Source organism: Rhinolophus sinicus, linkage group LG06, assembly GCF_036562045.2.
Source record: "Rhinolophus sinicus isolate RSC01 linkage group LG06, ASM3656204v1, whole genome shotgun sequence".
Classification (NCBI taxonomy): Eukaryota; Metazoa; Chordata; class Mammalia; order Chiroptera; family Rhinolophidae; genus Rhinolophus; species Rhinolophus sinicus.
The window spans coordinates 147,235,075-147,262,702 of record NC_133756.1 but is presented as its reverse complement, the minus strand read 5'-3'; the positions used below and the strand labels follow the sequence as shown (position 1 = coordinate 147,262,702).

Here is a 27,628-nt window from a genome sequence, read left to right as displayed (position 1 = left end):
AGTATAATATATATTTAGTCCAAAGTACAGCATCAATTACAGTTTTGCGTGTGTTTTTTTTTTTTTTAAATAGTACCTTTTAGTTGATATTTGAAAATAACTTCAATTTAAACTCATTCAAGGATAAGAGTGTCTGGACAGATTTTGAAAATATAATATTTACGCTCCTGGTACAGGTAGAAATAAGGATGAATGCACAAACATACAGCATCTGAACCTTCTAATCTCTTGTCTTTGCTTGGGTTTCTGCAGAATGGAAAAGCCAAGTCAAGGAAACACATGCATGTTCCTTATTAGGTGAAGTGATCCCAGCACAGATTAATATTGTTCCCCCACTCACCAAGTATTGCCTTTCCATGTTATAGATGTATGAATGTCAGCATTTTCCAAAAGACTCCTGTCCCAGACTGAAGCCTCAGGAACAGGATGAGGCAAAAAACGGAGGTTCAGCAGAAGCAATATGGGGTCACAGTTGAATGAAGTTGGTTACAACAAAAATGGCCAGAGTAAACGACAAGTGCTGTGGAATCTCAGGGTGGAGGGGGACGCAAGGTGTGTGTGATGCATTTGTAAGTACGTAAATCACCATTTAGTAATTCACACTAAGTCTTACAAGAAAAGGGTTGATATCTAACACATTCCTTATTCTAAATGAATGGTCATTTCCTATGGAAAATAAACACTGAGAATAAGATTAAAATTAAATTGCCCCTTTAATATTTTCTAATTTTTTTAAGGAAATCTTAAGAGTACATTTACAATTTTGCACTTATTTTTCTTTGTAAGAATTTACAGTTTTGCTTCTACTAGATTGTCTTAAAAAACAGAGCATAGCTAAGTATTAAAAATATAGACAGTCTTGTAACATTGTTGTGTTTTGGGGAAAAGAAAATGAGATACAGGTCTAAAAGATGCCACCAACTACCTAAGTGTCCCTAATGAGGTACTTAACCTCAGTCTCCTTTTCTATACACATAGGCTATTCAGTTCAAAGACATATTCTGTCTTGGTTAAGAGAGGGGGCCCTAGTTTTGGACTTGACTGAAAACTGATTAACAGGATTAAGCCTTCTATTAATTGTGAGATTGTGGTTATGTTATTTAGACTCTCTGTGCCTCAGTGTGCCCATTTAAAAATAGACAAAATAATAGTACTTATTTAATGCATGTAATGTGCTTAGAGCACTCTTTAAAAGGACAATGAGAAGGATATACCAGAAAGGTGAAGTGATTTGCCCAGGCCATGTAGCTTCTGATTAAATGTCAGGACTAGAACCCAGACTGTTCAATTCCATCCCCTTCCTTTCCATGTTTTTTCGATAGCGCCAGACACAATGGTCTTTATGGTAACTTTTTTGTCTTTAAAATTTATTAACTCTGCTTTTTAAAAGAAAGAAAACTAGTATTTTAAATTATATAATGAGTTCATCCGTAATCACTAATCAAAAAGTTTAGCTAATCATTATAGATAGATTTTTTTTTTTATTGCTTTGAGGTGATTTAAAAATATCCAGTTAAATATCTTTTTTCCTTTTCTTTTTTCTTTCTTTTTTTCATTTTATTAGCTTTTATTTGAAAAGTGTTTGGGACTGCCTGATCTTTAGGATTTATTCTGATTCTTTTAGACGAATTGCAACATTTTAGAAGCTCAAGTTTTATCTGGTTTGGGAAATAGAGAAGACTGACACATGGATTCTTCAAATAGATCCCCTAATACCTTTCAATGCTATTCAGCATAAAATGGGTTTGTGATTCAGAGTATGACTAGAAATCAACAATCTTAAACCAAACGCCAAGTAGAAGAGAAATTCCCTGAGGGGTATCTCTATGGAAACCAAAGAAGCTCCAGTTGGCAATACGGGAAGGAAGGGAAAGTACTGCACGGAAACATCCACAAATTAAACCAAACCCAGTGATTGCAGCTGAAGCGTACTTATAATCCCTTACGAGGCGTGCCTTTATTTCAAATTTCCTCTCCCAAGATGGTGCTAGGCTCTGCAACCACCCCTGGACAGCAAGACGAGGCATTCCAACTCAGAATCACTACTTCATAACAAAACTTATTTCAAGCTACATTAGGCTTCCCCAGCTGGGCTAAACATGACTGTAATATAATGTTTGTTTCTAAAAAATAAAACAGGAGCTTTCATTCAGCAGCCAGTGAGCTGAGACTGCTGTATCTTAAAATCTCCAGTGTACTTCAGAATTATAAATCGGGTCCCGGTCGTCAGCGTTATAAATTCAATCCTGTTTTCCCTCTGCTTTAAGAGAATTCAAGAGAAAAGACTCTAATAATTTAAAGTGTTTTAAGGAACATCCACATCTTGAGAAATGTTGGGGGAAAGGGAGGATGTCCAGAGATACCATAAAGGGATAAATAAAGGTTTTGATTGCTGGCTTGGAATGTAAATACGGTCATGTTGGTTTCATTCGTATAGCTTGAACAGCATTTTCAGCAAGGGTTGTGCATTCTCTATCCTAAAATGATGTGTATTTTATGACTCTATGTAATTCCAAGGGAGTCAGGAAAATTGATAAACACTGAATATAGAGGCTCAAATATTAAAATAAGTACAAACACTTTAGAATATGCTAACACATTTACTACTAACAATATAAGAATTAATTAAGGAGTATCTTTTTGTCTCTCTACATCTATCTGCCTATAGAATTTCCATGTTTCCTCCTGATTAGATTAATTGATTGTTTTAGTTTGCACTTATCACTCATATCTCTCATGCTTGGTCTAGTATGAAATTAATACTGCTCTACATTTCCTTCTAATATTATAACACTAAACAACTTGGAACTTTCAAAATAAAGTTGTGACTTTGAGCTTCAGAAAGCTTGAGAATCAGAACCTCAAGTTCTGCTTGCTCAGCATGTCACAGAGAACTTCACCTGGCAGTAAAACATGGACAGTGAATGGTTCTGCTTCTTCTTGCCTGGAGAAAAGGCACTGCCCTGGGGCCTCTATAACTGTGAACAGGACTTTGCTTCCCAGGTTACTCTGGAATTTCTGAGTCAACTCATCATTAGTCCAAACTGCAACATACCTGGTAAAACCCTGAACTTGGAGTAAGAAATTGGGGATTTTTTCAGCATCCTTTTGAAACTAATGAATTACGTGATTTGAAGAATGAGAGTTTTGTTGATTTAGGAAATTGCTTTTCTTGTGGTATTGGTATTGTAAGTGGAAAGAACAGGGTGTGGGGAGTGAGTGGGCAGGAAAGGAAGGAAGATGTGAGGGAAACCAAAGGGAAGAGAGGAAATGAGATCATGCTTAAGAAAAGGTGCATACAGCTAAGTGTAATGGACAATTAGCATTGCCGGCAGGAAAGAATCTCCACCCGCTGTGTTGCCAAGACAGACTGACAAGGGCCAAATAAAAACAAGGGAATCCCACTTCCCCACTGGAAGGAATAGTGGGCAGGGACAGCGGGAACCCACCATGGGAATGCCTGTGATTCCACCCCGAAAACTTGAACATTTTGCGCCCTCATTCGAATAAAACCGTAAGCCTCTTTGCTCTTTGGGGCAGTTTCTCTTCTTCTGGGCCTGCCCACTCTCACACCATCTTGAGAGTGTACTGTACTGTTTCCTGCCTCTGTTCCTGTTCCTGTTCCTGGCTTTGTTTGTGTTGCTTATTGGGTACATCCTGGAATTCCTTCCTGCAATGATACAAGAACCCTTTTTCCAGTCACTATCTACTATACACTGGTGGTGCAAAAAAAAAAAAAAAAAAAAGATATACAAGTAGACATTTTGGTCAACGCTGCTCAAGCTGTAGTTAGCTGTCATCAGAAGCATCTGGATGCTGATGGTAACCATTTTGAGCAACTCTTGTAATTGCAGAAGTCAAACATGACTTGTATTCACTTGTATTCATCTTTTGGTATTAGTATATATTATTACAATTTTAATTTTTTTTCCCCTTTCTTAAAATGTGTATACCTTTTTTTGGCACCCTGATTTGGCACTCTGGTTTTTGGGAATCAGAAAATGTGTAACATTAGGTTTTAGAGAGTGATCTATTCCAATCCTCTGATGATTTAGGTGGAAAAATAAATCGAGCATAAATATTCAGGGCTTTTGAGCCACTTTTCAGAACCCTATGAGATGAAATTGGGTTTCTGTAGCCCCTCACTGGAAGCGGTACAGTTTTAGGATTTTCAGGGAACTAAAAAGGAAATGAGTGGTAACTTCACAAAAACTGTAGATGCAATACTTGCTGACATTCACGTTTTGTTCTGTTTAGTGAGACCTGATTACATTAAGTACTGAAAAGATGCACTAGACAATAGTATCAATTTTAAGAAACATTATCTGGCATCCAAAGTTGAACTTTAAGCTTTCCAACTAATCTCTCACCTCAGCTCCTCCACCTATCACCCACCCAGGGATCTTTAACATGCTGAACATGTACTGTTACACATCACTCAGTCAGAAAGTGATTTTAGAAAGCAGTGAGATCTAGGGAAATCTGTATGTGGGAGTTGTCAGGCGGAGGTGAGAGTTGCAAGGTAAAGCGCTCCGATATAAGGGAAATATTATGGTTCACATTTTTCACAGGAGGGAAAAAGTTGGTTGAGAATTGTTCGGAACCGTGCAGCTAATTAAGAATGACATGGAAGTTTATGCCCACATACTTTAGTTCTAAGTACACTGCACTTTTATTTTTTCAAAGAAACAATCGCTTAAGTAATCCATGGGCTAATTCTCCTTTCCATTTTGAAACATTATGGATAGCATTAAAATAGGATTTTAATCAGATCTTCAATTCCAAATTTTCTATAAAAATAACTATATTATATGGTTTTTGTCTATCCCTTCATAATATTTTATTCCACATTTAAACAGGCACACATACATATATTCATGTGCACATGAGCACACATACAGCTATGTTTAATAGAAAAATTAAGGATTGATTTTCTGTAATGATCTTTTTTCATAAATCACAACATACTATATATTTTTCCCAAATGCAGTTTTTAACAAAATGTATATGCTAGAATAGCTATAGATTTACATAAAAATTGCAGAGATAATACAGAGAGGGCTTCTGTATACTCACACCCAGTTTTCATTGTTAACAACTTACATTACTGTGGTACATTTTGAGATTAAGCAAGTAATGATGAACTACTATTAACTAAAGTCCATGCATTACATATTGATATGGTCTTAGTTTTTATCTGATGTCCTTCACTCTAGTCTAGAATCGATGCTAGAAAACTGTATCATATTTACTTGTCATGGCTCCTTTAGCTTCTCCTGGCTGTGGCAGTTTCTCAGACTTTGTTTTTAATGACCTTGACAGTTTTGATAACCTGTAAACCACGGGGAACAACTTTATCAACTAGAGAACAGTGAATATATGCAGTTTTTTTTGCCTTTGTTCTCATTCCCAAAGTTACTTAAGTCAGCAATTTTCCCCCCACCCCCTTCAGTGAGATTGTTTTGCATATTTCTAATATAGTTAAATTATTTTTCACAGTCAATATTCTATCCTGAATTTCTGCAGATTCCCAAACCATTTTTTTAATTTGCATACTTGAATGCTCATTCTTTGTGCTGCAAGTTCTTAACATATGCACTGTCATCTATATATCATAAATTATTATATATTATACTTTCACCACTACCCTACCAAATTATCTGTGCTTTATATATTAAAACTCCTGTACCCCCAAACCTCTGGCAACCATTTATATGCTTAACGTTTTTATTGTTGCTTTTTCTGGATGTCATATAATGGAATGACACAATGTATAGTCTTTTCAGACTGGCTTTTTTCACTTAGCAAAGCAGATTTAAGATTCATTCATGTCTTTTCATGGCTTAATGGCACGTTTCTTTTTAGTGCTAAACAATGTTCCATTGTGTAGATGAACTACAACTTATTTATTCATTAACTTACTGAATGATATCTGAGTTGCTTACAGTTTTTGGCAATTATGAATAAAACTGATATAACATTGATGTGCTGGTTTTTATGTAAACATAAGTTTTCAAATAAATTGAGTAATACATAGGAGCACAATTGTTGGATCATAAGGTAAGACTATATGTTGCTTTGTAGGAAACTACCAAACTGTCTTACAAAATGATTGCAACATTTTGAAATCTACCATAGACAATCATGCCTATATAAGCAAAGATAGTTTTATTTCTTCCATCCTAACATGTATATTTTTCATTTGTTTGTTTTTTTTCAATCTTATAACATTAGCTGGGACTTCTAGCATGATGTTGAATATAAGTGTGTAGAGAGAATAGTCTTGTTTCCACTATTAGAGGGAAATCACTATGGAGGAGATTATAGCTTTTTTCAGAATTATTAATTCTCCCTACCCAAATACAGGGATCATTTCTGGATCTTCACTGCAAGAACATGGGGGTGGTGTGGGGGGGGAGCTCCTAGAAAATAAGCTCCTGGAAGCATGGAGTCCCCACTAATATGGTAACCCTCAGAAGTTATCAGTCTCATGTTAATTTATACTGAGCCTCCAAAATTTTTTACAAAATGACGTTAGTGTTCCTACAAGTTTAGGATATGTAAGATCTTGGTGATATCTTTCTGGATGAATCTGTTTCTCTAGATTTCAGGGTGATAATTTGCCCCACAACCTCAAATTTCTAATGGGTCCATAGAAAAATATATATATTGTTTTCAGTGTGTCCAACTTTTTTCTGTTATAAGAACAGAGTGATGACTTCCAAGGTTTTTACATTTTGCAAATGATACCAGAGTCCAGACTATATTTTTAAACACAGCAATATACTTTGGACATGTTTCTATATTGATTGCAATGAAGTATTACATGATATAGATTTTTTAAAATTTTAAGTACGTTTCGCCATTTTCTTAAATGGATATGAGGTGTTTTTAACTTTGTTTTTGTTGTTGTAATTTATAATTTCTTTTGCAAAATGAATTTTTGCAAAAAACTAGGGTGCACATGTTTTTAAATTGCTTAAGATATTATATATATATATGTGTGTGTGTGTGTGTGTGTGTGTGTGTGTGTGTGTGTGTGTGTTTGTTTGTTTTTCCTTTGCAATTCTCTATTTTCTCCCTTTGTCAGCCTCCAATTATACTTAGGTTAGGCTATTATGTCCCCAAATTACTGACACTGTATTTAATTGTTTTCAATCTTTTTTCTCTGTGATTCTCAGGTTGAATTTTTTTTTTTTTTTTTACTGTTTGTTTGTCTTTTTTCCCATTGATCTTTTCTTATTTATTTTCCAATTGGATTTTAATCTCACTTTGTTAACTTTTCATTTTAATTATTATACTTTCCATTCTCTAAATTTTCATTTCATGTATTTTTATAATTTATATAGTTATCATATTCTATTGCTTTATGACCTTGAACATATTTATAACAGGGACTAAATCCTTGTTTACTAATTGCAACATATGTGACATTTTACATTCATTCAATTTCATTGACTACTTCCCCTTTCCTTTGATTTAAGTGCATGTCTAATGTTTCCTTTTGTTTTGTGTTGTTAGTAAATACTGGATATTGTGGAAGACAAGATAGAAGGAGCCTGAAATACATTACCTCCCTTTAAGGAGTATTGAATTTTGATCTGTCAGAGGTATAAATTATTAGAGGCAAATTTCTTGATCTTGTCAACCTTATCTTCACAGTGCGTTATGCAAAATTTATTCTGATATTGTCCTTACTCTAGGGCACAATCTTTAAAGTTTTGCCATTTCTGAATGGTCAGAATACTCATGGATCACAGTGAAATCTTTACAGTCTTTCACTCTTTTTAGGGTAGATCACCAAAGTTCCCAAGCCTTAGTGATCATTCATTTTTCTCTTGAGCTCTTAGTTTCACAACACTGCTCTCTACAGGCCTTGCAAAGTCTTGCTATGCTCACATGCAGCTACGCTCTTCGACAAGTTCCAGAAGGTAACCCCTCCAACCCCCCCACCCCCTAGATCTTTGGTATTTGTTACCCCATAGCTCATTCCTCTCTGGTACACTACCTCATCTCCAATATGTTCCTCTGTAGTTCAATTAGAACACTAATTCTCCTTGGACTTTACTTCCTCATGTGGATATTTGGAAAGTTCAACCAGGTAGACATTCAGTGTACATGTGGATTTCCTTTAGCTCAAGTATAATATTTCAGTGTTAACTATAGTCCCATCCCTGAAATCAATTGCCTCATATCTGTTGATAGTTTTATAGTTGTTGGTAGAAGAATACATGTAATTCCTGTCACTCCAGGATGTCATGCAAAGTACAGAGGGGTTGGCATTGGTGACAAGAGGTTAAAATAACACAATCTAATAGGGTCCAAACTGTTGACTTCCACTTCCTGTAGAAGTTTAGCAATTTTCCTTTTCTACCATTTTTTGACATGACAAAGAGCACAAAATACAAAATTTTGGGAAAGATGGAGAAGACAGTGATGTGACTGCAAACAGAAAATTTCAAAAGGCATTTGTGGTTGCCGGAAGGCAATTTAGGAAATGCCTAACAATATCAGAATAAAAATGGACTCGGGAAATGTACATGGGCTTTGATATTGCACTCACTTTCTAGAAAGCTATTAAATGTTGACTTTGTCAAGCAGAAAAGAGAACAAATAAGTATTTTATATCACACACCTTCAATTCCCAAAGTCAAACCCAGTATGATTACATAAACCAAGGAAAAGATAAAAGAAAGACTTAGAAAAACTTTTTGTTGTTGTTCTGACTTGGGTGTGCCTCCTCAATGAATTGTGTCTGAAAGGAAGAACGATATTATAAATGTCCACCAACCTAGCTCAGAAGAAAGAGAATGAAACTCATTTATCTCAATTGCTCGATAAGTCCTAGATATTTTAGGCAAAAGTTACAAGTCAATGGGATTTTTGTTTATCTGATGTGAATAATAAAAGGAAAATACCAGATGCCAGGCTTGCATATGGAAAGAAAAATACATGTGGCCATTGAAAAGATAGACTTTAGTGTGATGGCAGGTTTTTAAACCAAGATTTAAGGAAACATGATTCCCCTGTGAAATGAAATAAATACCACTATTGCAGGTAAATACTCTTTGAAGGTAAAAGTGGTGATTCCCTTTTCATTGTGTGTATGAAATAATAAGTTTAATTCAGGGCAAGCTGCAAGAATACAGCTTATGAATGGTTTATTAGAGTTCAGCTAAGTAATATTATATAAATATTACATGTTCTTCAAATGTCAGTTCCAAACACACATCACTCCTGAGATAGCAATCTCTGTTAAAGAGGATATTCCTCTCAGGTGAGAAAGAACTGTTAAGTAGAAGTTAGAAAATGTAGGAACAGGAGGAGAGATGCAAGGGGGTCCATAGTGCCTACAGAAAATGCTCATAAATAGCTTTGATTGACTACCTCTAGCTAGGTATCTGTTTTTACAACAACAGATGACTAGAGGTGGTCTGGAACAAGATAAGGATCTCAGTAAAAAGACCTTCACTGCTCTTAGCAGGTCACACTGTCCTGTGGAAGAGTATGCATCACCTTTTCATGCCAAATCAATATGTAACTCCCTCACCCCACCCAGCAAACTGCATGTCCTCTGGACAAGGCCACCCCCACCCCCACCCCCGCTCTCTCTGTCTCTGTCTCTCTCTCACTAATACTAGGAGCCTACTGTGTTTCCCAGAAAATAAGACCGAGCTAGGCAATCAGCTCTAATGCGCCTTTTGGAGCAAAAATTAATATAAGACCCAGTCTTATTTTACTATAAGACTGAGTATAATATAATATAATATAATATAATATAATATAATATAATATAATATAATATAATATAATATAATATAATATAATAATTTAATATAATACCTGGTCTTATTTTACTATAATATAAGACCGGGTCTTATATAGTATAAGACCCGGTCTTACATTAATTTTTGCTCCAAAAGATGCATTAGAGCTGATTGTCTGGCTAGGTCTTATTTCAGGGAAACACGGTGTACCTCTCTCCCCAACATTGCCTAGGCCCCTTCTCTTCCCTGAGAATGTATCAGTAATAAACCCTGCTTGCACATTAATCAGCTTGTTGACCTTTGATTTGTCACTGTTTGGGCAAGAAGAACCAAGATTCCCATAACAGAACTTTATATGATGAGTAGTAAAAAGTACTATCGTCCAGAAACCCCATACTATTGATCTAGTAGTACATTTGTAAAAGAAGATCAAGGGAGTCACATTCTCGTAGGGTTTCTATAGATAAAATTATATCACTGTCAAATTATTTCAGAAAATATCACATACTGGCCCCCCCATTAAAAAAATCACAAAGCTTGATGGTATACTGTATGTTCTAAAATATTTTGTAGTAAATATGTCCATTTAAGAAGTTGTATAAGATATTATTAACCAAAAGAACATAGTTTTTAAAAATATTTTTCTTATGTTCTCTCCATAGTACAGCCTCAGCACAGATCTTTTATTACAAAATGATTAGAAAGAACACAAAAGAGTGCCTAAATAAACTTTCAATGCATTTGAACATAGAATGAAAAAGCTCTTCTCTTTCTTTAAAGTGACAACAGTGAGTCAAGAACTGACATATAGGTTACTATAAAAGATACTGGAGATGAAAATAAGAAACTGGGACGAAGAAATGTATGTCTTACCAACACTTTGTATTTATCTGTGTTGTCAGATATTCATGTCAGTGGTTTCTATTTATTTAGGTAATCTTTTTATTACAGCTAGAAAATGTGACTGAAATGTAAAATTTTCCTAGAAGAACTATTCTGTCTCTCAAAAGGGAGACTGGGATTAAATTTATAAAAAAAAATATTTTATTAAAAAGGAAACAAAATAGTTTGTTATGGGTTACAAAATGTGCTGGAGGGTTACAGTAAATTAAATGTTATATATTTTAAGGGAATAATTAATTCTGAATTTATTTTCCAATATGATATTGTCAAATCTCTATAGCTGAAGAATAAAAGATCAAAGAACAGAACAACCATTTTATAAATAGAGTTTACAGTTTTTGAAGAGGCACAGAAAATTCCAATAAGACAAAAAAGTATACAATGAATACCTAATCATTCAGTGATAGGTATTTGGAGGAAGAATTCTGAAAAAAAAGATCGCTTTAAAAATTTAAGGCATATACTCAGTGGCAATTGTAATCCATCAAACTGCAACTTATTTTAAAATTAAACTTATAGTTTCATACGGTTAAGATCGCAGATTAAAATGCTAAACTTAACTAAATATGGTTTAGGATGAGCTCCTCATATTTATGCAGTGTCTATAAAAAGCAATTGTTCTTGAATATATACATGAACTAAATTATCACAATAATACTTTAAGTAGTATAGTACAGATAATATGTAAATTTTACAATTTATGAAGCTGAAATTAAATAATTTATTATGTTGATTAAATTTACATATGTATCAGTTAAGATAGGCTAGATTATATTTCAGTAACTAATGGCCACAAAATCTGAGTGGCTTAAAACAAAAAAAGTTTATTTCTTCTTTGAGTTACATACTCATCTTCAGTGAGCCGTAGTCCACTCCATATCATCTTCACTTAGTATCTCATTCCACTGTGAGGTCAGGGTTTCCCCCCAATACTAACTAACACCAGCAGAATGTCGGAAAATCAACTCAAAGACACTATCTACCCAGAGATAGCATCAGATTCCACAGGTTAGGGGTTCAGTCCTATAAGATTGCCTGTACTCCACACACACTTCAGACAACAGACACAAGCCCAGGTTGCCAGTGCTTCTGACTAACCGGCCACAGGTTGGAGGTTCCTAGGACCTCCTCCAACTGAGGATGCCCATCACAAGACCAGGTTGTCACCCTATTTCTGACCAACTGGCTATAAATCAGAGGTCCTAACATGCTCTCCTTGGGTTGAATAAATTTCCTAGAACGGTTCACAGAACTCTGAGAAACATGTTACTTACTACATCACTGGTTTATTGCCAAAGGATATAATTCAGGAATAGTAAGATGGAAGAGATGCAGAGAGTGAAGTGTGTGGGAAAGAGTGCAGAGCTTCCACACCTGCTCCAGGCCCACAACTCTTCCTCCATCTCTGAGTATTCACCAACGAGAAAGCTCTCCACACCCTGCCTATTTGGATTTTTATGAAGGCTTCATACAAAGGTATGCTTGATTAAATCATTAGCCATTGTGGATTGGTTCAGTCTCCAGCCACTCACCCCTCCTGGGAGGTCTGGGGGATGGAACTCAAAGTTCCAACCTGCTAATCACATGGTTGGGTCTCCTAGCAACCAGCCCCCATCCTTAGGTACTTCCCAGTCACCACATAAACAAAGATACCTTTATCACTCTCAATACTTGGAAAATTCCAAGGGTTTCTGGAGTGTAAGCCAGGAATGTGGAGAAAGACCAAACATTTACGAGAAAGACCAAACATTTACGAGAAATATATTTTGATCCTCTAAATGACCACAGACATATTTCTTATAATTCATGATATTGCGCAGGAACATTTGACAATTTAGAGTGTTTTGCTTCAACACATGCCATCTTAATATTTTAAGTATATTATTGTATATTACTTGCTTTTAGTAGATTTAATATGTGCTATATGAATTAAAAACATATTTGTAAGTGCACATTAATTTCATTCTACCAATTACTTGCATTTAAAATGAAATGGGAGATTTCCATTTCCATTCATAAAAGATAATATGCAATGGTAACTGTTGTCCTGCTCTAACAAATACAAAATTGGACAAAATGTAAGAAACAACTCTTTTTGGATATTGGATAACTGGCAGTACAGGAAAATAAGCATAAAGGTAAATCGATAAATGAGGTGATCCCTACAGTTTCTCTAGCTTACTTCCTGGAAGCATTTTCCAGCTTTAACAAAGCATGGGGGAAGCCAAGCAGAGATCAGCAGTCACACTGCAATAAAGAGACATAGATAGGTCAGGGAGAACAAGATGAGCAGAGTATTTCAGAGAGCAGTCTTTGATTAAAAATCAATTCACACGAGTCAGAAAGCACACAAGCTAGATAAGAAAAAAATGGCAAGGATAACAATTACAGAAGTGCTGTAAGATGAAGAAATTCCAAAACTAATATGGGTCCAGGAATACTCAATGTTCCTGTAGCAATTATGGAATTAGCAAATATGGATGTTAAACACACACACACACACACACACACACACACACACACACACTCCAAATGTTCAAGGAAAATGTGAACACAATGAGGAACTAAATGGAATATTTTAAATTTCAATCACAATATCTGGAGATGAAGAATACCATGCATATTTATAATAAAAATATATTTACTGAGATTAAGAACTGACTACAAACAACATAAGAAATGATTAGTGACCTTGAACACACTGCAATAGAAGTTATTTTAAATGAAATATAGATTGTGAAAAATTAAACTGAGTATCAGTGACCTGCAAGTCAATATCAATAGGACTAAAATATATGTAATTATAGTCCCAGGAGTAAGAAAAAATAAAATAATGGCAGAAAAGAAAAAAAACTTAAAACAAACAAACAAACAAAGCAAGAGAAGGGGGGAAATGTACAGCAGATGGTATAAATATAAAAGCAGGACATCTATTATACATAAATAAACAAGTAAAGTTTAAAGTGGTAAACTTAAGCCAAGGCATATTGATAACAAAGCAAGGTAACAAAGCATGTTACCTACAAAAAACATTAAATAAAAAATACACAAAGAGCATAAAAGTTGGAAGACACATAACATGCAAACACTAATTAAAAACTAGTGTGTCTATATTAATATCAAAGTAGACTTCAGGTAAGGGTCATTTCAACTGATAAAGTTCACTAAGAGCAAAGATGTGTCATTAGATGCCAAGTCTAAAATCATCGACACCCCCTATTCCCAACCACTATGTATGGATGCTCTAGTTGGATGGTGAAGAAGACTGATGGGAAAAAAATTGATTGATTTGAAATATAGTGTTGGAGGAGAGCACTAAGAATACTGTGGACTTCCAGAGGCATTAGTCTACAGGAGCTAAAAAGGGCAGTTGAGAGCAGGATATTGTGGACATCACTTATTCATAGAGTTGCCAGGGGTAGGAGCTAACTGAAGGCATGTAACACATACAAGAGGTAAAGAGGGACATTTCATAACATTAGTCAATTCATCAAGGATCATTGCAATTCTAAATATGTATGCGTCTAATAACAGAGTTTCAAGATACATGAAATACAAAAGATGAAACTGAAAGGAGAAATGAAAAAAATGCATTCTAAACTTTTGATATTTAAAAAAGGTTTTCATTAATTGATATAAAAAATAGACAAAAAATATAGACTCTCTCAATGCCACTATCAACTACTTCTCTTTGAAATTTTACTGGAGGTCCTAGCCAATTCAAAAATAAATAAAGTGTATTCAAATGTGGAAAAATGTGACTTTTTAAAATTATAGATTATAAAATTGTTTATGCAGAAAATATGAAGAAAACTATAAAAAATTCATCAGAACAAGACTGTATACTTAATGCAAGGTGAATAATAAAGAAAAAAAATATTTATACAAGGTAGCAATTGTCATGATGAAGTTGAAATGTAAAAAAACAATGCTATTTATGACATATCAAATAACATTTGTAACAGCATCAAAATTCTTACATCTAAGTTTAACAAAATATGTTCAAAATTGTACACTGAAAACTGCACATCATTTCTGGAGACTTATAGAAAGCCTAAATATATGGAGAGATGTACTGAGTTTATGTATTACAATACCAAAATATTTTAAGATGTAAATTCTCTCCAAAGTGATCTATAAAGTCAACATATTCCCAAATGTTTGCTAAAATTGATGATTTGCTGAAGATGAGTCTAAAATTCGTATGGAAATGCATAAGCCTTAAACTAACCAAAATAATTAAAAAAAAAAAAAAATCCAATTTGAAGGACATACACGCTTGATTTCAAGACTAACCAATAAGTTAGAATAATCAAGATAGTGTGGTACTGATGTGAAGATAGACATATACGTTAACAGAACAGAGTAACACCCAGAAAAATAACATTAATGCGATTTTATGTATATATATATATGTATGTATATATATATATATATATATATATAATCACATACATATATGTATATATATATATAATCACATATCTCTCACATATAAATTGAATATATATATATACATATATAGTCAAAACATATATATATACATATACATATGTATACACACACACACACACACACACACACACACATATACATAGCCAGTTTATTATTGACAAATCCTTTAGGATAATTTAATGGGGGAAAAATAATCTTTCAAACAGCATTGCGTGAACAATGTTCTATTCACTTCATATCAAATAAAAATTAATTGCTCCAATAAATTTCAATTGATTGAAATGAATCATACATCTAAACGTGAAAGTTAAAACTAAAAACATCTAGAATAAAAACGAATAGATAATCTTAGTGACTTTGATTGGCAAATCTACTTAGAGCACAGAAAAACCAAACCCTAAAGAAAAGTAATATAAATTGAATTTGATCCAAGTTGAAAACTTGTGCACTTTGTGAAATACTGAAAAGGAAATGAAAATCTAATCCATAAAATGGGGGAAAGGAACTTTTGCAAAATATAAACCTGATAAAAGAGTTATCCTGAATGTATAATGAATCCTTACAACTCAATAATAAGAAAACAAACAACTAGATAAAAATAGGTAAAATGATTGGAGCAGACACTACAACAAAGAATGAGCAAATGAATACATGAAAAGGTGTTCAACATCATTAGCCACCAAGTAAATGCAAATTAAAACTATAAAGTGATACCAGCAATCACTCGCTAGAATTGCTAAAATTAAAAACATGAAAAAACAGAGAGAATATGGTAAAATTGGATCTCTTACATATTGCTTGTGGGAACGAAAATGATTCAATCACTTTTTAAAACATTTTGACAGTTTCTTATAAAATTTGTGATGTAATTACCAGCAATTCCATTCTAACTGCTTACCTAAGAAAAATGAAAACGTATGTCCACATGAAGACCTATAAACAAATGTTTATAGAAACGTTATTCATAATAGGCAAAAATCAAGAAATAATCCTTATGTCCATCAGCAAGGGAATGGCTGAACAAATTGTGGCTGAACAAATTATGTCCATATAAGAACTTTCTAGTCATCCAAAAAGGAACGGACTATGATCTGAGCAACCACATGGATGGATCCCAATATCAGTATGAGTGAAAGAAGCCAGATACAAAATACCGGTGGTGCCAAAAAAATGTATACACATGACTTGCATTCATCTTTTGTTATCGGTATATATTGAGTATTACAATTTTAATATAGTTTTTTTTGTTCCTTTCTTAAAATGTGTACATGTTCTTTTGGCAGCCTGTGTAGTAAAAACTGTATGCTTTCCTTATTTGAACTCCAAAGAATACAAATCAAATTTATAATGACCATAACGTAGATTAGTGGTTACCTGTATAGGGTGGGATCTGGGAAGAGGAGATGGGCATTGAGTGTGAAATTCACAGATAAATCTTTTTAGTGTGGAAGAAATGTTTTGTATCTCGTGTGGTGGTTGTTACACAATTTTATAAATGTGTCAACACTGTCAAAAATGTATTTTACTTTGCTTCAACTGTATCTGATTACAGTTGAATAAACATAAAATATTAATAACACGAGATCTAAAGAGAGAGCATGTCATTTAACAGTTGATTAAGGAATATCATAGTTCCCCTAGCATAAGAGAACAATGCCTGTGTTTGGTGTCTCACATCATTGCACTTCCTTTTTTCTGCAGGCGGTGCAATTTGATATATTCCACCTATTTAACTCATTAAGTCATGTTTAGTGGAACCACATTCTGCAGATGGAAAATTAAACCATGACCTTTTCCCTCCTACTTTCCTTGTCTAATAAAGATAAAAGAATATACTTAAAATAAATTAAGTATTTTTATTAAATGTTAAGAGCAGTATTAACTTGTCCATAACAACAGTTCATTAAAAACATAGTGTACCTGAACAGAATCAACATGATAAAACACAAATGACACATTTCCCAGTGTTTCACCTGAGATTATATCTCTTTTAATTATACATACTTTATGTCTGTGAAATGTCTAGGGTATAGGCATCAGACTCTCACATTATATTTTGATTTTTTCCCCTTAGTTTGAGACACACTTTTTTTTCCTTTTTAATGTACCTGTCATCTCATGTTTACCTCATTTCTGTGATTTTATACTTTTAAGAACATTTTTTTCTTAAAATGGAAGGGATAGAAAGTCAATTTATAGTCAAAAGGGGAGGGAAAAAGAGAGATGCTGATTACATCTTGAGTGGAAGAAATTAAGGAAACACTATAATTTTATAGCTAATTCTAAAATCACAATGTTTTGATAGAGTTTGCTACAAACCAGGGTCCATTTTAAGGCAAATTCCCTAACAGTCTATCCAAATGAGAGTGTCTACCCATTGTAAATATTTTATATTCACAGTCTATTTTAATATTTTATTGACATGTCCCCCTCCTCCACTGAAATTATTGCTTACTCTTACTTTGGCTGGACCTAATTGTCTGAAAATAGTACCTCAATGAAGATTTGCTGAATGAATGACTAAAATTTTTCATGTTAGAATCAGGGTACCTAGCCAGGAAGACAGTGATGAACCTTTTAACTCAGAAATGATTTATGGAGGAGACACCAGTTAAACCCCAACATTTAACTTTCTGATTCTACCTCTTCCCAATTTTGTACATTGAATCTATTTCCCAATCTGAGTTTCACAAAACACTAGCCTCCTGTGGGGTGTAGGTGGGTATTTTTTTAAGGAAGCAATCATAGTGAAACCAATTGATATATTTGAAAATAATAATAATAATAATAATAATAGTAGTAGTAGTAGTAGTAGTAGTAATGGTAAGCAAGTTTCTTTGCAACACACATGCTCAGTTGTTTTTTCAATACTACTGTATATTGTAAATTTTTCAAGTGAGAGATATTCTATAAAGCTGTGTTTCTCAAATGTTAATTTGCATGTGAATCAGTGGGTAATTTTGTTGACATGTAGAGTTTTACATTATCCTATGGAAACTGAAATATGTTCTCATCATTTCTGGTAGCCATGACATTTCTTGGAGGGAGTGAACGTTCCTCAAGTCCATGAGATGATGAAGATGAGGTATTCAAATATTAAACAGCATATCAGATATCTTTAAACAAATGGAACAGTAAACCCTCTGTCTCTTTTTCCATTTTCACTCTTGGTCTGGACTTTTAGCAAACTGGATATGCTTGTGAATGCTCCAGATTAGTGTAAGAAGATAGCATTTGATACATGGAGCAAGCCAGAAGCTAGGCAGAAAGGCAAATAATTTAAATAAAGATTATTAAAATCAACCGTGTATGTACAGCTCTGGGATTATTTCTCTATTTTTAGTCCCAGCTCTTCTATTGATAAAAGAATGTTCTCCATCCCGTTCTCAGAGATATAAGAGGAAATTAAATGATAATATATTGTCCTTAATGGGATAGTTCTTTAAAATAATTGGGAGAGCTGTAATTTCAGAACATGTTAGAATTAGTAGTTAACAGAAGAATTCCAAAAGGATGAGGAATTATGGGGTGGAAAGGAATTTGATATAAACAACCTAGTTACCTCTCCTGCTCCATTTATTTTTCATATGTACAGTTGACCCTTAAACAACTTGGGGGTTAGGAGGCATCAACCAACCCCACCCCCTATGTATAACGTTTGACTCCTCCAAAACTTAGTTGTCCCTCGTTGTGAATGGGGGATTGGTTCCAGGAACCCCTGTGGATACCAAAATCCAAAGATGCTCAAGTCCCATATATAAAATGGCACAGATCAATGTATACAGTCAGCCCTCTTAGTCAATGGAAAACAGTATAGGTATTTATTGAAAAAAATCCAGGTATAAGTGAACCTGCACAGTTCAAATCTGTATTGTTCAAGGGTCAACTATATATATATATATATAGTTTGCTTGTTTTTTGTGTGTGTTTTTTCTCTATTAACAACACTTAGGTGTGATTTATTAATACAGTAGTTTTCCTGAACATTCAAATCCTCTATATCCCTGCGTTCACATCTTGTTTGCTACCCTAGAGATTTAAACCCTGGAGTAGAGGCTCCGATAAGCTCACTGAATCCTTGATACTAAACAGAGAGTTAGACCAAATTTCCAGTCTTCCCTACAGTTATGGGGGTCCTAGTCACTGAGTCCTAATCATTGGAATGCAAGAGAAGTGATGTATTTCATTTCCTGACCAGGCATCAAAAGAAATTCTTGAGATCCTTCATGCTTTCTCTCTTTCCCATCTGCTGTCCAAATGTGGACAATTCAGCTGAGGACTCCAAGACTCAAGGACATGAGAGCTAGGAGATAGGAAGATGCAGGGTCCCTGAATCATCACTTAAAAGAAGGTGCCCAGGAGATCCAGCAAAAGGGGCACACCATATTGTTCGTCTGTGTGAGTGAAAAAACTTCTCTATTGTGCTAAAACACTGAAATATTGGCACATTTGTTGCCACTCTCTATATAACTTATAACTTATTCTGGGTGCACAGGCCTAAGCGTCCATGTGAATTGGCGTTTTATGATGGTATTCCGGATATTTGTCTATTTATTTATCCATTTATTTATTTATTTTTGTGACATCAGACTTTAGACTGGCTTTGGTTCCTGATTAGATTTGTTTTATGATTTATTTGGGGGAATATTGCCATCAGACTTTTTCATAACTTTATCTAAATGTGAAGTAGAAGCTTAGAGAATTGAAACTACTGCTACCATGACTAAGGTTCCTCCACAGTTTGGGAAAGAACCATGGAATTGATTTTTCTTTATAAATATGTTTGCAAATGTGTGTATACATATAAATATATATATTTAGGAGGGCACAGCTCACAGTGGCCCATGGGAGGATCGAACCAGCAACCTTGGTGTTATTAACACCACGCTCTAACCAACTGAGCTAATCAGCCACCCCCTGCAAGTGTATATTAACACATTTTCTAACATACTGTTAGCTTAGTTGGTTATACAGTCAATATTGCATGTCTAGTCATATTATAAGAGGAAAGAGAGATCAGGAAAAATATGTTTTCTTATTGGAAGGAATTTCCTAACCCTTGTTATGCTGCCATTTATCATAGACTTAATATTCATTATAAACAGATTCATCTCAAAAGCTGCCATTTTTGTGTTAGGTAACGATGGCTCTTAGAGCCAAACACAGCGTTACAAGGCTGTAGATATATTTCTTTTCTTCAGGATATCAGCGGGGATGCACAGATGGATTTAGGAATGCACTCTCCAGGATACATTGTCTATTAAAAAAATACGTATATTTAATATTTTTTTTAAATCATTATTTTTCAAAGTCTAAGAAGCAATTTGAATTTTGCCTAAATAGGAACCTTTCTCCAGGCTTTCTCCACAGAAACTGATGAAATAAATTTCATTTTTTAAATTTAAAATAATTATAAGATATAAATTTGAACAGTCCTTTTGATTAAAAACCCAATATTATTTTTATATTTCTCAGACTAGAGTTCAGGTATTTACTATTTAAGACCCAAATTTCTTATTTATTTATTTGTTTGTTTATCTATTTATTTATTTATTTCTGCTGATAGTCCTGAGAACTTAATTCATTGTTTGTTTGATCTTCCAGGTAAAATAAATTACACTTTATCAAGGTTGACACAAGATTATGTTTTTGGACCTATTTTATTTCTTCATCACTACAATGGCTCCATAAGTGCGCACCGTGACTGTCTCACAGAACCAAGAGCAACCCAAGGTAAGGCAATCAATCGCCCAATGACAACAACTAGGGTGTCTGAAGGTCTGGAGCAGACTGGGAAACATCACATCCAGCTTCTTAGATAAAAATAATTTGATATATTATTTTTATAAAGCTAAAGAAAATTCTTCCTTAACATTAAAATAAGTGCTCGTGCATGCGCACGCACACACATACACACACACACAAACATAACCACACAAACAGAAATTCAGATGGCGTCTGACCACGTGCAGTCCTACCTCCCTGGTTCCAGCTTTTAGCGTCTCTGAACAGGATTACTGCAGGAACCTCCTCCCTCCCTGCCCAGCTTCTCCTTTGCCCACCTTTGCCCTCCTGCGATAATTATCTATAGAGTGGCCATGATGATCACTTTAAAAAGTAAGAGAAAACATCTCACTCCTTTGCTCAAAATCTTCCATGTTCTCTCATTTTACTGAAAGTAAAGTTAATTTCCTTACAGTGGTCACCCATTCTGGGTACCACCCTTTACCTCTCTAACTTATTTTCACCTTCTGAACTCATCATTTCAGTCACACTCGCTTCCTTGATGTTTGCGCAACACAGCACATACCCACCTCCTTCAGATATGTTTACAGCTTTTTGTTTCAGGCGGGCACCCATATCCCCTATATATATATGTACCTTGATCCCTTCCATAGAGCCTTTGATGAAATATTTCCTTCTTAATGAGGCCCAACCTGAACATCTTAATGAAAATTACACCTGCACCCACCCAAGCCCCCAGATCACCAACCTTACTACACTTCTTTTTCTTTATTTTTTTAATTAACAGTTTTACTGAGCTATAATTAAAAGACATACAATTAATCTGCTTTAGGTTTACAATTCAATGGTTTTAGCAAATTACAGATTTATGCAAACATAATCACTATCTAATTGTAAGACATGTCTATAACCCCCCAAAGAAACCTCACATCTATGTACAAGTCATTTTCTATTACCAAACCCAGCCTTAGGTACTGGCCTATTTCTGTCCGTATAGATTTGTCTTTTGGCTATTTCACATAAATGGAACCACAAGACACATTTTATTTTGTGTGTTGCATCTTTTACTTAGCATGCCATGTTTGTGTTTCATCTGCCTTTTAGCATGTGTCAGTAATCATTTCCTTTTTATTGCCGAATGTTATTCCATTGTATGGATATACTACATTTTGTTTATCCATTCACCAGTTGATGGACACTTGGATCATTTTCCTTTAATGGCTATTGTGAATTGTGATGCTATGGATATTCATGTGCAAGTTTTGTGTGGACATATATGTTCATTTTTCCCATTCTCCAGTTTAATAGCATCAATCGCTTTCTTATATATCATAAATGTTTTATTTATTCTGTCAATTATTTTTTACTTTCACCAACCACTAAAATCTAAATTTAAGGATTTCTGTTACTTCTGTTCTAAGTTCCTGGAACAGCTCTTAGGTACAGAATTCAAAATGATTGTTGAATGAATAAAGCATGTTCACACATAGAGTACATATTTCTGTTTTTTGGTAAGACACATATGTCTAACTGGAATATTTTTTCCATGCTTCCACTTTTTCATCAAATATGTGTTTAACCTGTTCTATACTATAGGAACCATATCAGGATTGATGTGTACAAAAATGAGTAGGATAGAACATCATCCTCAAAATGTTCACAATTGGACAATGGGGACGAACATGCAAGGAAATAATCACTAAATAATAAAAAGAACTATTGAAGACAGAATAGACCCTCAAAGATATGCGCACACTAATCCCCAGAATTTAAGAATATGTTATGTTACGTGACAAGGGTAAATTAAGGTTACAGATGGAATTAAGATTGCTAATAAGCTGACCTTGAAATAAAGAGTATCCGAGTTATCCATGTAGGCCCGATATAATCATAAGCATCCTTTATTAGAGAGACAAAAGAGCGTGAGTGAGAGTAGGACATGGATGATGGGTACAGAGCATCAGAATGATGTGATATGAGAAAGACTCAATCTACCATTGCTGGCTTTGACGTTAGAAGGGCCAGGGAATTGGGCAGCCTCTAAAAGCTGGGAAAGGCAAAATCATACACATCGATTCTCCCCTAGAGCTACTAGAAAGGAATGCAACCCTCTTAATCCCTTTGTTTCAGCCTAGTGTGATCCATTTCAGGTTTCTGATCTCCAGAACTGTAAGATAATATGTTTGCATTGTAGTAAGCTACTCAGTTTGAGGCACAGCAGCCATGGCAGGCTAATAGAGGAAGCCAATGTACTAGCTAGACAGGAGGATGGGGGTGGGGGGTCCTGAATCCCCATTATGTTCATCAAGCTCTTGCTCTTGTGAATACTATACTCAGCACAAAATATATTTGTAAAGATGTAGGAGTCATGGTCTCTGCTTTTGAGGAAAAAAAGTTTACAAACTAGTTGGATTTTCCAATGGGAAAGCACAACCATATGGCAGAGATGTTAGAAGCACAAGATTGTGCCAACAGGATAATCAACCATCATTTACATGGCCAGCCATCCTAGAGAACTGGCAAGCGAGGAGCATGATTGTAGCAGCTGTTGCCATGGCCCCAAATCCTATGATAGTGACTGAAATAGAAACAAAACAAATAAGCAAACAGAAACCCTCTGAGTGCTTGAACTTGTAAAATTGAGAGGCAGTACAGTGTAATCAAAGGGAGTATGGAGCTACCTTAGACCATCTGGATACTGCTCTCCACTCTACCCACAATAGGCTTGTGACTTTGGGCGAGTTACCTAAGCATCATTTTTCCTTATCTCTAAAATGAAGTTGGACCCTTCTAGCTATTCTCTGGGAACTGGATGAGATCATTTCCAAAATAAGCCACATAGTCTTTCTTTATTCTTTTTGTTTGTTTGTTTTTTGTTTTTTGTTTGTTTGTTTTGTATAAAACAGACATAATTAAGGACAACTTTAGTACCAGGAAAAAAAAGTTTGTGTATGATTTGCTTAACAATATTCAAAAATATATATTTATTGACTATCTACTTCATGCCAGGCTGTTTTACACCTTTACAAACATTAACATCTGCCCATATATACACATAGGCATATCATATATCTAGAGAATATGTACATTTTTATAGAGAATAAATATAGAGAGAATATATTTAATAAGGAACCATAAGAGTTTTATAACTAAGCCAGTGTATGTTGGAGATTTTGAACATAATTGGAAGACTAAAATAAATTTGATGTGGTCATAGTATTAGTCAGGATTCCCTAGAGAAACAGAACACACATATGAATTATCTCAAGGGATTATAGAGATTATGGAGGCTGAGACGTCCCAAGATATACAGTCAGCATGCTGGACACCCAGGAAAGCAGATGGTGTATTTCTAGACTGAGTCTAAAAGCCTGAGAACCAGGAGAGCCAATGGTGGTGTGAGTTCCAATAGGAAAGCAGGCAGCCTCAAGACCCAGTAAGAGCTGATGTTTTAGTTTGAGGCCAAATGCAGGAAAATACCAAAGTCCCAGCTCAAGGCAATAAGACAGGAAAATTCTCTCTTACTTGTACTTGAGGTCAGTCAACATGTAGCTTGCCATAAATGCACAGTACGCTGTTAGCATCAGTCAGATTCAATCTAGAAGAGGAAGTCCCATTTTTCAACTAGCTGATTAGAGTTTGGTTAAGAGAATCTCAGCTCTCAATATAAATAATTTGGCATAAAGCATATTATTTTATTCTTAATTCTAATTATTTCCAAATTCATTATTAATTCTCTCAAACATTTGTCTAACATTTTTAAGGATCTTATTAGTCGCATTAAAAAAAGAGAAAGAAATAGAGACTACTATTTGGTGGAAACAATAATAGACTTTAGTTCATATGACTAAAATTTAATTTTAAAATATCTTAGTCTCACATAGAAATTGGAATTCAGGGAAAATATTGCCTTAGGTCTATTTTCACAGAGAAATACAATGTTTACATTTATAAACTCATTGTCTCTTACTGGTCAACACTGATGACAGTAAAATATCCAGGAGACCCCAGTTCAAATACACAAATAACTGTACTTAATGGAAGGATGTCATTGTTATTCCTAGTCAATGAAATGGCTAATAGATAATCCCTTTTTAAAGATACCAACTCAAATCCAGTCTTTAAAATAGTGTTTCTCTTGAAAATCTATAAAGACCAAAGAAGAAACGTTTAAAAATATTTTCTTTACTCTTAAAGCAATAAATTGTGTTATTCAAAGTTTACTTAATGTAGTTTTCTCCAATACAGCACATTACTTCATTAATCTCATCGTCTTCTATTCTAAACTAATTATTATTATTTTATTTTAATTATTATTATTATTATTATTATTATTATTATTATTATTACTCTGGTACCTGCTCTAGGTAGAAAATCAGTTTTTGAACAAATTCAATATACCTAGAAAAAAGTAAATGTCCTAAATTACCACTGTTATTCTTGCAGAATTTAATTTTTCTGTGGATGAACTTTTTAAGTGTCAAGTTCTGAATTTATGGGGTTGAGTTATAGCCTCTTCATCTGGAAAGTGATAGTTCATACAGATGTAAGTGTTTCTTGTTTGGTTGGAATTTTGGCCTTTTGTTCTGTCTTTCTTCCTGTTGCATTTTACGTAACAATTGGCTTTTTGTTTTTTTGATTGGTGTTTAATAGAAAGGATGTTTCTTTTTTTTTCTCTAAGCTTCTCTCTGTGTGAACAATACAACCATCTCCTCCACTGAAGCACTAAAAACCACACCCTGAATGCAGCTGGGATAAAGTTTTTAGTTCTCACCATGGACCTAATATAAAATTCTAACCTAAGAAGTGGGAGAGGCCAAGTCACAAAGCAACAGCCACCAAGTACACCAGAGAAGTGGTAATTGGCTTGTTCATACAGTGTGCTTTGCTAATGTGCAATAACCATTGGGGATACACTGACCAGCCCTGACATAAAAAAGGTGCAATTGACAGAAGCTTGACTGCCGTCTACTTTGGTATTCTTTTATGTGCAGTAACATCCTCATCAAAATTTGGTGGCAACATTTAACATTTTACTAAGACCAGGTGATTTGTTTCAATAAATCAGAAATTGCAACAGTGCCATCAATTTCTTTCCATTTCTCTTGGATTCATTCTGTTTGGTTACTTCGAAGTTAAAATAGTTTGTTCCTTTTAAAAATTTGTTTCATTAACTTATTGTTACTTTAAATATGTCTCAGACACTAAAACCTACGGATATAAAAATTAGTAAAATGGAGAACCTGCCCTCAAAGCGTTTAATTTAATTGGGTAATCTATGGATAGTATAAGTGCTATATGAAAATGCAATTGTGCCAAATAGCATATTTTTGGTGATTTTGTTACATCACGTCTATAAATTTATCTGACTAGCTTGTGTGGGATGAGGAAAAAAAAATTCTAAAGCATTATTGTGAATATGTCCATAATAGTGGATTTAGCTCCCTGAAAGTCCCCTCAGTGCTTAAAAATCTGCTGAAATGCACCCTTTTTGTAAGTCACTCAACCTCCCTAGCCCCACCTGCACCACCTGAAGAAATACAGGAAACAAATTATTGAACAATCCCCTTGACAGTTCCATACATTTCCAATGAATAGATGCTTCTGAGTCCCCATTGTCTGCCATCTCCACAGACAGGACTCAGTTAATGAAATGGCTAATTAGATTTTTGTAATCCTGTAGTCATTGTGTTTGAGGTGACATTTTGTCAGTATGTCTCTTGTGGCTCCTTCAGTGTGATAGGAAACATTTTCCCTTAGCCAACTTGGCTCTTGTTATTTTGCTGGAATGGCAGTTCCCTCTGTTGGTGTAATGAAATCATTGCCCTCCCAAATACAACTCTGCCACTCAGCATTTAAATAGGAAAGAATAGGAAAATGATCATCTGATTAGTCAAACAGGCCCATGTTCAAAATCCATTTCAGAAATCAAATAATAGAATTGGATTGAGTTCAGAGTGGAGGAATGACTTAGGCATTAATGCATACTGTAGTACATATTCATTGACTGGCAGAATGTGGAAGGATTTAAAGTTTTAAATTCTTATTCTTATGATCCATCAAAACTAAATTATTGAAAAAAAGTGGGGGTAAAAGGGCTATTTAAGGCACCTTTTTTAGACCCCAACTACTGTATTATAGCCAAGAAGTGAAAGATCAGGACCAAAGCCACAATTCATGTACAAAACAAAGATGATTTAACATACTGGGATGATAAGTAGTATTACAATTTATAATTCAATAATTATGTGGTATAAAAATAAATGGGATTTTATATATTTAAATTTTAATTAACGTAAGTTTGTTTTCCACAAATTCTATGAATTTCCATTTTGAGCTACCTTTGTATCAGGGTGCAGAAATTTGGTATTAATCATTTTGAGAGTAATCCCCACACATTTCTAGGAGACTGTGTCTGCTACTTTGTGCTGTTCAGGCACATGGGGGTCATCTACTTATCTTCAGACCAACCATAGGAAATATCTTTGATTCTAAGAAACAATACATACCTAGATACACATTGGACTACTTTCCCATCCCAGATGTTTCAATTCATCTGGATAGCATTGCCCTAAATTGAAAAACTAACGTCCCTTTCATCTTAAATTTATATGGGATTAGGCCAGCTCTTCGGTACTCTACCCAACATTCCTTCTCTCTTGCAGTTACCTTGCTGACACACTCATGACTTCCACGGAGTCTCCACTTCCATCTCTTGTTTAACCCCAACAAATGATCTATACTATAGCCCAAAGATG

At 34.5% G+C, this 27,628-nt stretch overlaps 1 pseudogene; it reads right to left on the bottom strand.

Moving 5' to 3' along the window:
- The window catches only part of LOC109450807 (sodium/potassium-transporting ATPase subunit beta-3), a 32,350-nt pseudogene extending 10,865 nt beyond the window's left edge, over positions 1–21,485 (bottom strand).
- Between the last annotated feature and the right edge of the window lie 6,143 nt (positions 21,486–27,628).